A 13,749-nucleotide genomic window follows, 5' to 3' on the forward strand; every position below is an offset into this window, starting at 1 on the left:
GCTTTTCTGCCGCTTGCTGAAGCGACTGCCGCGCAGATACACTCGGTTTTCTCCCCGGGTGACCGAACTCGCTGGTATCGCCAGCCAAGTGCTTAACTTCACGTAATGCATTAGCTATCAGGCGTCAGAAGAAATCCAACCGGGAATTTGGTAGCTAATCTGTTAGTGTAACTGCTGCCGTTGTGATGACTGACATGTTAAAAAAGAATCACTTATATAGTGTTGCAAAATTTGAAGGGCACACAGCCGTTTTATTGAGCTGACTTCAAAAATTTTGCAAGTGTGTCCCTGCTGGGGAAGTAGGACTGAGTTTAACAGTGCACGGTCTTCAAACAAGCAAATTAAATCTTTACACGCTGCTTGCTGGGAAGATACACTGCTATACATTTTCCTGTATTTTACAATGGAAATGGTGTAATATTTAGATCTGCCTATATATCTTTCACTTTTGAGAACTGTGTTACAGTATCAGAGATAACTGAAATGGGGATATTTTAACTTGCCCATCGATCATGGACGTGAAACAGGATTGTGAGTGTTTGCACCCACTTCTCTTCACGTTCCAAAAAGTTTTAAATTGCTGTTGAGGAAAGGGCTTTCCTCTGGGTTTGCTCCATCACAAAATACGGTGGCTATCATTCCTGTTTAGCTATTACCACAGTATCGGCTAGATGAAGGTGCTGAGGGTTATTTCTGTGGCAGGTAATTTCAAGCCAAATCAGTGACCCACTCAGAAGATCGATGCTTCCAACTGAGGAATTGGCATGGTGTAACAAAGTGATTAATACAAGGGAGAAGCTTAGCTTGCGGAATTTAATTTACCTTGTAGTGCAAGTAGTGGTATGAGGTGGCCATCGCCTGCAGTTCATTATAATTTATATCGAAAGTATTCAGTTCTTGGTGTTACATATTCTTTACCTGTTCGTTTTATTAGACAACTGAAGAGGGTCCCAATACGGAGAGTGGCCCAAGTAACGACAATCACACCGATGTAGCTACATGTCGTCCCCCTCTATTGCCCGAATCGCTTGGTTATATACTTTGCAAAGCAAGCACCTGCTGTTCACATGCCCCATACCCCTGGATTATTGGTCATAAGCAACTTATCACGCACCCAAAGGGAAACTGTGATAGGCAAGCACCTTGCGGTTTGCTGCATACTTGTGCTTAGCTTAGCCAGATACATAGCTGAGAAAATTCCTCATTAACAGATACAGTTCCTCACAACACAGCCCTTCAAGGTCATTCTCATAACACAGTTGTTGTTAGCAGTCTGATCTCAGGCCTGGATTGTCCAAACCTTGCAACAAAATATCGTGGCCATTCTCTGTCAGAAATTCTACTACATATCCCCCTTTTTCTTTTTGGACAATCCAGACTTGATTCATGACCTTTGTCAGCCCTTTTTGTATACATGAAATACAAAGACAGACAGCTAAAAATATAAGCAGACAGTACATAAGCAAGTGAAGGCCTTCTCTTAATAAGCTAGCTAACCATCCACTGATTACAAGACATTGCTATGGTCACTGATTTAAATCAAGTGTTAGAAACACATCGTATCCTGTTGACCCAAAACCTGTGTCTCCTCAAATGTTGGAAGGACCATTCAGAAGTGATTGATGCAAGGGATGTTTTGACTCTAAAGCAACAATTTGAGCAATTTTACTACCTTTTGGAACGGTTACCGGTGGTTGTAATGCATATGCTATAATTTGGATTTGACCTGTTTAATCTGCATCAATGACACCAGGGAGCACAACAACGCCCTGCTTTCCCGTGGATGATCGACCAATTAATAACCCACCCACTGGGGAATTTCTAGAAAACAAAGGTCCATATACTGTGGTTGGTATAAGCATCACAGAAGTACTGGTTAATGTGGTCTCTACTGCTGTTGTCACATCCACTCCGAGGCTTCCTGGGGTCGCTGGTGTGTGGTCAAGTAGGAAACCTGGGGGGTTGAGACCTGGACTTGTGTTGTTGCGCGAGGTCTCTTCGCGCTGTGCCTGTCATTTCCTGACTTTCTGCAGGCCATAGCTGCATGAGTGTCTGTATTGCAGGTGCGGCACCAAACAGGCTTGGTGCATCTGTGTTTCCAGTGACCTGTCTCACCACAACGATAGCATGCGCCCGTGGTCTGACTACTTTTAGCCAGCTGCCTCTTTGGCTGTCCTCCACTACTTCTCAACGCAGCAGCCATTGCTGTTAATGCTTGATGAAAAGTTTCCTTCATGGCTGCCAGAAAGCTGCAGCTTGGTTTGATTGCTCAGCCCGAGATGTTAACAGTAACGTCATCTACCCCCGATCCTTGCGGGAGGGTGGCTATTAGGCGCTTGATGGTTGCATTACTATTGTCAAAAGCTAGTGCGCAGAACAACTGTGTCTGCATGCCCTCAGTGAGTTCCGGAGCATCTTTCAACGCCGCATGGAGTCAGTCGACGAATTGGCTGAATAGTTCAGTGGCCCCCTGTTGCACCGTTACATACGATGGTGCTTTCTTCTTATTTGGTACCACTAACAATGCACGATGAGCCAATGATTGTGACTGCTGGTGGACCGGAGTCGGCAGAGCTAATTGGGCAGCTGTTGTCAAATATTGTCTGTCCCCAATTAGCAGCTGAGCTGTCACTCCATATAGTGCATCTCCCTGTTGTTGAGGAACACTGGTTTCTGCTACTGCTAGTCTCTTCCAGTCTCTTTCTCACAGCAAAAATTGTGATGATGATAGAAGCAGTGATGCTATCTGCTTACTATTATTTGGACATAAAACATCAGCTGTAAAAATGAACTGTATAATGTTTCTTACTGTCTCAGATCGTAGCCTGTAAGTGGTCACAGTTTGTTTGGCCTGGTTCAAGATCTTCCAATCATGAGGTTCCCAATTAGGTCCCCCATTTGTTGTCACTACCGGGCAGGCCAACGCTCCAGCAGCATGCCAGTCCCCTTCTAACAAGGCATCACGAATCACCCCACTCTATCGGGACTGAGCTAAAATTGGAGCTGGTTCTGGTGAGGGTGACGGGAGTGGGTATGGTGGGGCTGACAGCAGCGCTTCCTTTTCTTGTAATTGTAAATGCAGAGTTCTGTTCTGTAGCTTAACTTCTGTAATTTTCTTTCAAGTTGTTGGACTTTGTCACTGTCCTTTACTGATGTTTGACTCTCTTGCTTTAATTCGGACATAGTCGCCGTCTCACTCTCTGAGCCAGATGCTGTACTGCATTCTGCGGGCACTCCCCCTCATTCTCCCTTGCCGCCTGATTTCTCTGCCGCTTCTTGCACGGTGGAGCAAACAGGAATACTTGGTGACATGCCCTTAATAGAGTGGAGCTGTTGATTAAACCCGAAGAAGGTGGCTAATCGTGACGGACGATTGGTTTCGGCAGGGACCGGTGGGGATGGTACAGCGCCAATAGCCTCAATAGCAGCAGCAGCTACTTTCTTTCCTGCTTTCATCTCCCCCAGAGCTTTTACAATCGTTCGCCAGACCACCCCTTGCTGTCGTGCTTCACTGCCTTTATTGCCTCCAGTGATAGTCTCATCCCACAATAAATCACCTACTTCACACCACTCCTGTTGGCTAAATATTAGCGAGGGGTCACTCATTCTGACCCATTTTCTAGCCCACTTAATCAGATCGTGGACATCTTCTTTTTCACCTCTCTTAGAGAGCATACTAAGAAGCAGTCTTATTGCCGCGTCCGTTTCCATCGCTGTCTTACCTCCTGGCAAGGGTCAGTCGGCCAGCTGACTCGGCTGCTCACGTCTCCTTTTCACAGCAACTCACTTGCTCACCACCCTCCGGCTCCCAAATCGAAAGTTCATTTGATGCTGCGGAGTCTTCTATCCGTATTTAAACGTCCGACTTCAGAGGCTATACAGCATCCTAGTCAATCCGAGGGTCCCTGTTCAGGGCGACAAATGAAGAGGGTCCCAATACGGAGAGTGGCCCGAGTAACGACAATCACCCCGATGCGGCTACATGTCGTCCCCCTCTATTGCCCGAATCGCTGGGTTATATCCTTTGCACAGCAAGCACCCGCTGTTCACGCGCCCCATACCCCTGGATTATTGGTCATAAGCAATTTATCACGCACCCAAAGGGAAACTGTGATAGGCAAGCACCTTGCGGTTTGTTGCATACTTGTTCTTAGCTTAGCCAGATACATAGCTGGGAAAATTCCTCATTAACAGATACAGTTCCTCACCCTTCAAGGTCATCCTCATAACACAACTGTTGTTAGCAGTCTGATCTCAGGCCTGGATTGTCCAAACCTTGCAAAAAAATATCGTGGCCATTCTCTGTCAGAAATTCTACTACAGACAACAAGACTGAACGGTGGGTAAAAACGTCTTCCACTGATACATATATGTACAAAGCAAATATTCATATACCAATGTGGATTAACTATCACTTACTTTTAAACCTGAATAGAACAAATTATATCGTTCTATTCAGTTTTCAGAGTATCTTACCCAAAGTTTTTCCTAGAACATGGGTATCACAAGACAAGTGTTTTGGAAATGCTTAAAGGGAATTTAATTCCTCTCCAAATTTGGTAGTAATAATTTAAAGCGTAGATAGTATGTTTCACCTTGAAAAGCCTCTAGGTGCCTTGGAAAATAGATCTTTCCCCCACCTTTCAGAATTTACACCTTATGAAACTCATTGCAGACTGACACAGCATACTTCAGAAAGGCAGCAGCAGAGAGATTCTTCAGCTATCATACTAATGTAAAAAATAATAAGCTCGATTCGCATCAAGTCTAAAATGTTTTAAAGCAGAATAAGGGGGAACTGGGTCTGGGAAATTTTAACCAAAGTTAATAGTGGGAATGCGATCTAAAAAGTTGGTTTCAGACACCACCTAACATCCCCCATGGACAATAGTGGTACTTTAGGCCTGAAGCTTGTTTTCTGCTGCTACTTCTTAGAGGAGTGCAGCCGCCATTTGCAGCTCATTGTACTGTTCAGAATATGCAATACAGGTGCTGGTTTTTCTTGTGAGTGACCCTCAGGAGTGGAAGGAATGGAAACTGTTGAGCTAGAAGTCAGTGTACACCTTTCAAGCGAAGTACACTGATGGTAAGTCTGGTTTTAATGCATGAAGTGTAGCATAAAAATGCAACAGCAATATGGCATGAAGTAGTACATCACTACAGTTACACTCCCAGTTCAGCTTTGGTTGCAACAAATGGATGTATTAACTGGCTTTATTTTGGTTCTGTATTTTTTGTCTCTTTGCTGTCAGGCAAAACTGGCACAGAAGCACAAATATGGCAGAAACTCAGTATGGTATGTTTGGGCTACTTGTTCAAAATCCAGTACAGGGGTTGTGGAGCCACAGTCTCGGGTGAACATTACTTACAGTTCATACTTACAGCCCATTTATGTTTTGAAAGTTATTTCCCCAACTACAGAAATATGTATTATCTTTCATTAATTATTATCTCAGTTACATTATGACACTGATACAGCTGCCTTCTGTGGACACTTCTAGTGGCTTACCTTTAGCTGCTTCCAAAGTGACAAAAGCTAAAAAAGCATCATATAACACTTCAGTGTCACTCTATTTCAAAGCAGTAGACTTCTCTAGGAAGCCAAGTCCATAACAAATTCTTGGCACAAAAATGTCCTTTATTTCCTCAGTTCTATACTTTTTGTGGGAATACAATGGAAGATTAGCAAGGAGGATTGTAAATACACTCAAGTGACTTGTGGCTGGGGTGTCAAAAACCACATATACTAATTGTTGTTTAGCTTTGTGTGGTTGACGGGTACAAGGTCTGTGTTTAGATAACAGAGGCCTGTGATAGACTCAGGGGCACCTTATCAAACATCCTTGAGATTCCTGCCCTGCTGTGGGAAAGATCAAAGCATAGTGGGAAACTCTATCTGCGAAAATCCCTGATATATACAGGCGAAAGCAGCAGGTTTCAGATCTTTTCTTTCTTCCCCTGGCTATCAAGGACTGAGCTCTGTAGTGCCCCCGTCCCCGCCTGCGTGCCTCTGCCCGGGTACTGCTGCGGTGATCCCCTGGGTCGGGAGGTAACAAGAACAAATTTACTCTGCATTTCAGCTGTGGTTCTGTGGTTGATCCTGCGTCCTGCCTGTGTCGGCTCACACACTTTTCATTGTCGCTCCTTGGGAAAAAAACCTGTTCTCCAGGCAAAGCAAAGGCAGGGCAAGTAATACAAGAAAGTGCCAAAATGTGCACATACATAATGATTAACACTGGAACCTGCAACTATCATCACAATTAGGCCTTAATTACAGCAGAGGATCTGCACCTTGGTTTTTTTTGTTTGAAGGAAGGAAAGCTTGCATTTTGTAGCAGTCAAAGGGGACAAGGGAATGAGTTCGTAATGAACGAGCTCGTAAGATCTTTCTCATGTTTTAACAGAGGAAGAAAAACCAACAAAACATGCAGTGGTCCATGTGCCTGCTAGACGATTTGTGTCTTAAAGGTTGGAATACAAAACAGTTGCTTTGCGTGCCTTCTGCGGAGCATTCCAGTACTTAAATGTTTATCCCAAACAGCAAGTTCTGGTTTTCAAAGACCAGAATACCTGCCTCTATCTGAGAAACAGGTAGTTACATTTTACCTCTTGTCAGTATAAACAGTGACAAAAGGAAAGTTGAGGAAAAAAGTGCAAATGATGTGAGATTATGGCCATTTTCTGTGGTTGAAAAACTGCTGTAAACTTGCCTAAAAATGTGAAATATGCTGAAAGTAGAAGCCAAAAATCCTTCCTTTGTAGGACCCTCCCAGATATCTGGAATTTCTTAGCTTTCCTGAGTGTGAGAAAGAGATTTTCAGTCATACAGTCATCTTTGACATAAAAGCACTGAATGCCTTCTAAACTATCTCGGATTTCTAGTTCTGAGTTTCCCCAAGTTTATGATTTCTAACCTCTAATGCCACCCATAAAAATGAGACAGGTAGTTTATGTCATGCTACACTGAAAAAAAATGCATTTTCTGTATCTATAGGTTCAAAAAAATATCTTAAATTCAGTGGAGGGTTTAGATAACACTTAATCCATAATGAAGTATAGATGTATCATTTGCATTCACATGTAACATTTGCCTCAATACATAATAACATTGTGAAAGCTATAAATCCGTTCACAGCAAAGGCATTTAAGGAAGTGTTACAGACACGTCCTTGTGTTAGACTGAGCTGATATGGAAATCTTAGCTAAAAGAAATGTAAATAAACCCTATATGAAGTATTAGTTCAGTCTTGGTGCACAGCAAGTTTCACAATGAAAGTACTACTCCCTGTGAGAAAGGCAACAGAAACTGGAAAGCATTACTATAAATTATTTATAAGCAGTTGCCTAATCATTATGGCACAGTGTAACCATACTTCCCAGAATCACTCATTTCTTCTCCATGTTCTTGATTAATTTACAAAAATTAGGTGGCTTTTTAATAACTAGCTTTCTTATCAGAAACATCTTTAAAGCATAATCGAAGTTGAAATGGAAAAGCGCTAAGAAAAAAGCAAGCCTTACTATAATGGAGCATGTTGCTTCTAGAACAACTCTCTTACAGAAGAAGTTACATCTTGTGCTGGATTTGGCCGTGGGCGCAGTTTTACGTGGGGACAGGCCAGGCGACTGCACTCACACAGGCACCCGCTGGGGAGCGAAGGGTGCTGTGTCTGTGTCGCCCGCCCTGGTGACAGAGGGGTGCTTGGTTGCTCACTCTGTGAGCCTGTCCTGTGTGGTCGGTGTGACTGTCCCCAGGCAGGGAAAGAAATGTGTACGACCGAGTGGTGTAACTGGTTTAAAACTTATTGCTGACACTGTGATAGACAAAGGCCCGTACCATTAAGGACTGAAAACAGAAGTATCAGCCTCTGCTTAGGTACGCTGACAGAAATTAAATGAAGAGGACAATTTACAGGGCAGTTTCCCACACAGAATCATTTCCAAACAAGAGTTATTTAGATATCTATTTTTATCATATACAGACAGAGATAGTGCAGAAGCTATATTTACCATATGGAAGCTATGACTTCAGCGCCAAGATTTTTTAACCTTGTGTGGATTTAAGTTATTGTCTATATTTAGCTAGTAACAATTTCATAAGAAAAAAAATCTGTGTTAAAAGATCAGTCAGGTTACAAAATGAAGTATTTAAAAGTTAGAAGGGGGCAAAAGCACAGAAGCACATGTACTGTAGAAATGCTGGTGAGAGGCAAATACCCACCAGCATACTTGAGTGCCTTGGAATTAATGGAGTCAACCCAACAAAAGAGCTGTGAGATTACAGAGAATTATTGTCTCAATTTTACTGATAGGAAATTGAGAGGGAAAGCTTGCACGTAGCTAAGGTGCATTTAGTTCTTTCATTTAGTTTTGAAACATCACTAGATTATTTTGATTTCGGGACAGTAGGCTCTCCCTCCACAGAACAACTGACAAAAAATTTAACGGAACTATTGGTAGTGTTGGTGGTTGTTGAAAGGGATGATCCTGCTCTCTATCCTGTCCCACGCCATGTGCTCCTGGCGCTTTCCTCGTGTTGGATCTGACAGCTGTGCCACCAGATCTGTGTGCTGAGCCAGCAGCAGCTGCAAGACGCGGTCCACGTGGAACAGGGGAAACGCTCAGGCAGGGATGGACAGGGCAGAGGGAGAACCTGCACTCACCTGACGTTAAGTATATTAGCGTGAAACCACAGCCTGAAAACTTCAACTCCTATTAATAGATCTTTTGTCCCCTCATTAGCTGAAGTCCTTACTGCAAGCCAGAGATATTGTGTGGCAACAATCTGGAACGCTTAGAGCAGCGCACCTGCTTTGGCAGCGGCACAGGAATGCAAGCAGATTGCTGCCGTGTCTGACATCCAGCTCCCGGATGGGTGGTAAGGCAGAGACGCAGGGTATTTTGTGGGACTGTTGAAAGGGGGTTCGTGATTTCGGTGACAGGACTGGAGAAACATCTAACAGATTATGCATCCAGTAAGAAACGCATCTGACAGATTGTGCACACAAAAGACTAACCACATAAATAGAAGTCTAGTCAGCGTAGCACGTGAGGCAGTCCTCCTTTTCTCTTCAGATCTGCTAAAATCTGAGTCAGCTGAAATACTGTCACCAGTTCTGGGCACTTAAAAATGCGACTCATTTGGAAGGACTCCAGAGGCAAGCAATACAAATAACCAGAGGCCCAGCAAACACGGCCTGTTGCTCTAGAACAGCTATGGAGAGGCGTAACGCATTTCAAATATGTAAGGAGTACCTATAAAAAGGAAGGGAATAAGCTGTTCTCCAGTGCAGTAGCATGAGGGCTGGATTTAAGTTAATGCAAAAGAGACGTCAGGGTTAAACTACACATAGTTGCTCCCTAACAGTAAGGATAGCAAAGCACTAGAACAGAGCACTTAAGGAAGATGCAAAAATTTCTGTATTTGAAAAGTTTTAAAGGTATACAGAACAAATATGAGCCTGTAAACCCAAGAGTATTTATCTTAAAAAACTCCACGATTTGATGTCTCTTGTTCCTAAAACTTCTGTATTCTCTTAACTTTCTGCCTTGGTTTACAACACTAATAAGCAATTCTTACAAACTTAAGAATTGTATCTCTGACATACTTCTCTCCGTCCCTCAAATTCAGGCCCTTGACAAACTATTCTGTTTCCCTCCTAGTTAAGTTTCATTAGGTGTCAAACTTTCCAGTCCATCCAAATTACTGAAGTGTTACTTCCAGGACTGGCTATCTCCTATCTAGATCAAACATCAGAACTTTCTGTGCCTCTGGCACATCAGCGTCTGCAAATGGTTACTCTAAGAAAACTCTTCTGTTCCACAGCCTAAACCCATCACCCTCTGAAGTGCCTCCCCTGGCACCCCACTCCCCTCTACTTCCCCGTCAGGGTTTTGTTGGCCCTCAGGGTTCCTAATCCAGCATCTGTCCCAGTTCTTGGCTCCTCTGGACCACTCACTTCCCTTGCCCTGACTTCCACTCCTTTTCAGGTGAATTGTACTGAAAACAGGGTCTCCCTGCCATCTCGGGGGCTTCTGTCCATTCAAAATTTAAAGTTACTCTTTCTAGATCTCTGACTTTTTCTCATCATTTCCACACAGTGGGTTATCTTTCTAAATCTTGAAGTAGATCTTTGACGTGTTCTTGCCTTTTGTGTTTAAGCGTGACATTAGAAAGTCCTGGATACACAAACACCATAAACAAAGACACATCTATTTTATCCAAGGGGACCTTTACGGTTACACTGATAGAGCAGTAACCCTGCACCATCGCTCCCAATGTGATGCTGCAGATGCTGCACAATTGCAAGACTCGATCCAAGTGGAACAGGGGAAACACGCTTCAAAAACAATTTTTTTTTAAAAATTGAAATGAAACTTTAATTAAAAAAAAAAAAAAAAAAAAAAAACACAAACAAAAAAAAACCAAACAAACAAACAAAAAAAAAAAAACCAAGGCGGGAAAAACAGCCTCCCCGGGCGCTGCGGCCTCCCCGTATTCCTTCCCCTCGGGGCACTGTGTCTCCTCGGCACTTCCCCCAAACCGCTGCCGCCAAAATCTGAAAGCCAGATGCTTCCCACACACCTGTTTTTTTGTGTTTCTCTCCGCGGGCTGCCTCGGCTGTGGCACTGTTCGGACAGCCCTCCTTTGCTACTTCTGATTTTTCTCTCAGGCTCAAGTAAAAAAGAGGAGACTCAAAGCTTTCGGGGGGGGAAATAAAAAAAAATAAAAAGTTAACGTCCCATCGTTCCCTCCGAAATGAAGCCGATGGGGGCCGACAGAGGAAGTGAAAAGGGGACAAAATAAAAGGAAGGAAAAAAAAAGGCATGTGACCCCGACGTGATTCGAACACGCAGCCTTCTGATCTGGAGTCAGACGCGCTACCGTTGCGCCACGAGGTCCTGCTGGGCAACTACCCGCGGAGCCTTAGAACTCGCCCACTACACGCCGCCGGGCGCCCGACCCCCGCCCGCGGGGACAAGGGCCGGGGGGGACCGTGGGGGGACGGGCGAGAACCCTTCTCGTCCTCCACAGCAACGGACCCCCCGCGCCCGCCCTTCTCCACCGCCGCGGCTCCGTTTCTCTCCTTCCCCCGCAACTACGTACGTCAACTCTCCCCCCACCACCACCCACACGCCCACTACTGGTCCGTAGCAGCGAGGGCCTCCCGCCCTCCCCCCGCGGTGCCGAGCCCGCCTCCCGCGCAGCCTTATGGGGCCCCGGTTCCCGCTGCTCGGAGGTCGCCCCTCCCGCTTGTTACCGCCACCCGCTGAGGGAGCGGGGCAAAGAGGGAAAAAAAAACAATTTAAGGTGCGCGGTTTGTGCATAAAGGCAGCCGCGCGAGGGTGGTTGTTAAGGCAGGTCCTCGTTAGTATAGTGGTGAGTATCCCCGCCTGTCACGCGGGAGACCGGGGTTCGATTCCCCGACGGGGAGAAATGCACATAATCTTTTCCCTTTGTCCCCGCCAAGGGCAGGGCGAAAGGGCGCGAAATATTTTGCCGCCCCCGGGGTGGGGTCGGCCAACGGTCGGGCCTCGCGCTCCGAGAGCAAGCCAGGGGACAAAACACAGGCCCCCAGCGCGCGCCTCTCCCCGTCGGGGAATCGAACCCCGGTCTCCCGCGTGACAGGCGGGGATACTCACCACTATACTAACGAGGAGCCGCGCGGCGGCCCGGCAGCCGCTCGGCGGGGAGGCGGGCGGGGTCGCGGCCCGGGGCCCCGGGGAGGCCCTGGGGGCACCGCAGCCCCCCCCGCCCGCCGTCCCGCCTTTCTCCCCGCCCGGGGAAGGCTGCGGGCCGAGGGCGCGATGCGCGGAAGCGGAACGCCGCGGCATCGTGCGCTGCGGCAGCTGGTGGCGTCCCGCAGCGCGGGGAGGGGGAGGAGGAGGGAGGCCTCCTGCATGGCTCGTGTTTTTTCTGGATTCTGTCATCATTCTGGCGTGGGGAGGGACGGGTAGTGTGTGTGCGTGTCCCCCCCCACCCACGGCCCTCTGCTGTGCCCGGGTGCGGGGGTTGCGCGGTGCGCGGAGGCTGCGCGGCTGGAGGCGGTGAGGAGCAAAGCAGCAGCTCGCCTGTGCCTGCGCTGGTATTTTCGCATCTCTTTCACGCAGACAGTTTCTTTTTACGGGAACCTGAGAAGCGCTGGAGTCAGCAGTCCTTGGGGCGAGGGGACTCGAGCACCTGCTTCTTACCTACCTAAAAAGGGAACCAGAGAAATGGAAACCAGTCACTTTGATTTGAGAGTAAAAAGACACACAGGGACAATACGGCTTGATGCTGATTCGGTCAGCAGTGACATGGTTGTAAGTTTGTATCACGGTGACATTAGGAAACTAATTTTCCACCTTGATAGATGAGAATTAACACCATATAATAAACGAGTGATTGGAACAACCGGTGTTCTCTTTTGATGGTCTCTGTTACTGCTAATATATTCATTTGAAAAAAAAGGACCCCAGCTTCACTTTTTCAGGCAAGCATTGCTAAAGAACAAACAGCAGTCTATGTGGAGACATCTAAATATAAGTGATCTGTAAACAAAGCATTTCTAAAAACTAGCCTACTCATTTAACCATTTGAATATAAACATCTTTTTCAGTGGATGCAATAAATTCAAATTTTGTCCTGACAAGTGAAAAATAACCACTGAAGTCTCATAATAATTTAATTACTTTAGAGGTAGTGTAATGAGATGAACTGGTAGGGCTGTGATTGGGAGATAGGCTCTAAACCTCCCAGAGCAGGATCAAAACCAGTGTTGCTAGGCTGGTCTAAACTTGCTATGCAGGTTCAAATTCTATTCAAAAGATACTGATGGTTAACTTCAAGCTGTGAGACTTTCTGGTGGATGAAACATTGCCTGTTTGCATTTTGTGTGACCACTCACACTTAGCTAGTTTCGACCTTTTCGCCAGCCACTTCTCAGTTCCTTCTGTTCCTTGATCCCTGCAGTCAGACAGATACTGGTGTAAGTGGTGGTGCTTGCTGCACTCAGACCTTCCTTAGCTGCTGCTCTTCAGAGCTGGTTTTGCCTCCAAGTTCCTACACAGACCTTTCCTTGGGCTGTCTTCTCTTGGAACAGGACTTCTGCTATCTCCGTAATACCTCTTGCAAATTTTTGGCTTTGCTAAGCACTTTCCGAATACCAGAGCCAGTCTCACAACAAGTTCTGTAGACATTTTGTTGTGTTTTTCACTTTGTCCATGAGGGCAAAAGCAGATCTGGCTAGGAGTTCTGGATCTGGTGGAGATTAGGGGAAGGCCTATGGTGTGGCAGACTCTTGAAGCACCATTTTCAGTAGCTCAGTACGTTGATAAGGGTGTTTTTGTAAGAAAGCAGCTGGTTTAGCAACAAGGTCATGCCTCAAGAAACTGTGCTGCTTCTGCACATCCACTCCCATTTTGGAACAGCTACTTCTGACTGCATCAGTCATCTTGTGTGTTCTCCCTATCTTCTTCCAACTAGAGCAACCCTGCACCAAAAGTGCTAGTCAATGTGCCGGCTCAGGCTCTTGCACAACCTCCTGCCACTCCCCATTTGGCAGGGAGAGCAAGCGTATCGACTGAAAATATCTACTATGACCTGAGCTGTTGATGACGATTCTTAAACAGCCCTAAAGGAGGGTTAACCAACTGTCCTGATATGGTGAAAGCGAAGACCACCTTTGTTTTCTCAGTGATGCCTGTATCTGAAGCCAGACTTTCAAGGACATCCTTGTGTTCTGCAACCAAGAAGATGACTTATCCAAG

The 13,749-nt window shown here is 45.8% G+C and overlaps 3 non-coding genes across 3 annotated transcripts; 1 reads left to right on the forward strand and 2 right to left on the reverse strand.

The window, feature by feature from the left end:
• Nucleotides 1-10,830: 10,830 nt before the first annotated feature.
• On the reverse strand, nt 10,831-10,902 carry TRNAW-CCA. The gene has a single exon. It is a non-coding gene; the product is annotated as a tRNA-Trp (tRNA).
• A 461-nt stretch (nt 10,903-11,363) lies between these two features.
• Nucleotides 11,364-11,435, forward strand: TRNAD-GUC. Its single transcript has one exon. It is a non-coding gene; the product is annotated as a tRNA-Asp (tRNA).
• Nucleotides 11,436-11,588: 153 nt separating this feature from the next.
• Nucleotides 11,589-11,660, reverse strand: TRNAD-GUC. The gene has a single exon. It is a non-coding gene; the product is annotated as a tRNA-Asp (tRNA).
• Between the last annotated feature and the right edge of the window lie 2,089 nt (nt 11,661-13,749).

The sequence above is a fragment of the Tyto alba genome, unplaced genomic scaffold (genome assembly GCF_018691265.1).
Source record: "Tyto alba isolate M040663 unplaced genomic scaffold, T.alba_DEE_v4.0 Super-Scaffold_2, whole genome shotgun sequence".
NCBI lineage: Eukaryota > Metazoa > Chordata > Aves > Strigiformes > Tytonidae > Tyto > Tyto alba.